This window comes from Triticum aestivum, chromosome 7A (genome assembly GCF_018294505.1).
Source record: "Triticum aestivum cultivar Chinese Spring chromosome 7A, IWGSC CS RefSeq v2.1, whole genome shotgun sequence".
Classification (NCBI taxonomy): domain Eukaryota; kingdom Viridiplantae; phylum Streptophyta; class Magnoliopsida; order Poales; family Poaceae; genus Triticum; species Triticum aestivum.
This window is the reverse complement of record NC_057812.1, coordinates 19,837,066-19,837,793: the sequence shown is the minus strand read 5'-3', so window position 1 is coordinate 19,837,793 and position 728 is coordinate 19,837,066. Positions and strand designations below refer to the sequence as shown.

The 728-nt window shown below is 68.1% G+C and overlaps 1 protein-coding gene across 1 annotated transcript in view; it reads left to right on the top strand.

Annotated features, from left to right (window-relative positions):
• The first annotated feature begins 465 nt into the window (after nucleotides 1-465).
• LOC123147595 (protein argonaute 1B) overlaps nucleotides 466-728 on the top strand; it is an 8,294-nt gene continuing 8,031 nt past the window's right edge. The window contains exon 1 of the mRNA XM_044566856.1: nucleotides 466-654. The gene's annotated coding sequence lies outside the window, so the exon portion shown is untranslated. The remainder of the gene's footprint in view (nucleotides 655-728) is intronic.

Sequence of the window (728 nt, the reverse complement as noted above, 5' to 3'; positions counted from 1 at the left end):
GAGTCCACACGTCGCCTCGCGAGTGGGTGCACGGACGTGGAGGCTGAGGGAGAAGGCACGCGTCGCCTCGCGAGTGGGTGCACGAACGTGGAGGCCGACGAAGAAGCCACGCGTCGCCTCGCGAGTGGGGGCACGGACATGGAGGCCGAGGAAGAAGCCGCACGTCGCCTTGTGAGTGGGGCACGGGCGTGGAGGGTCGAGGGAGAAGGCACGCGTCGCCTCGTGATTGGGGCACGGACGTGGAGACCGAGGGAGAAGCTGCGCGTCGCCTCGTGAGTGGGGGCACGGACGTGGACGTCGAGGGAGGAGCCAGGTCATCATCATCATCATCATCTATAAATAAAGCGGGTTTAACCCATCCGTGGAGCGTGATAGAGCGGCGGAGTTACGGCAGGCAGTCGATCGATCTCACGCGCAGAATCCAATCTAGAGCGCAGAGAAGAGAGAAGAGAGAAGAGAGAAGAGAGAGAGGGGGGAGGGCTGCCGTCATCCGCCCGCAGGCGCGCGTATTACTACGGGCGAGACCCGGTCGCCACGTGCTCCCACTCGTCCACTCCTCCACCCCACCCCCACCCCCCTCCGCCCTCCGCGCCCCCTCCCAGATCTCGCGACCCGCCGCCGCCGCCGCCGCCGCCGGGCCTCGCCGCCCCTGAGGTATGCCTCCCGCTCCTTCTCCGGCCCGCCACGCTCCCTCCCCCCTCCCGCCCTCCCGCGTCGCACACATCCCC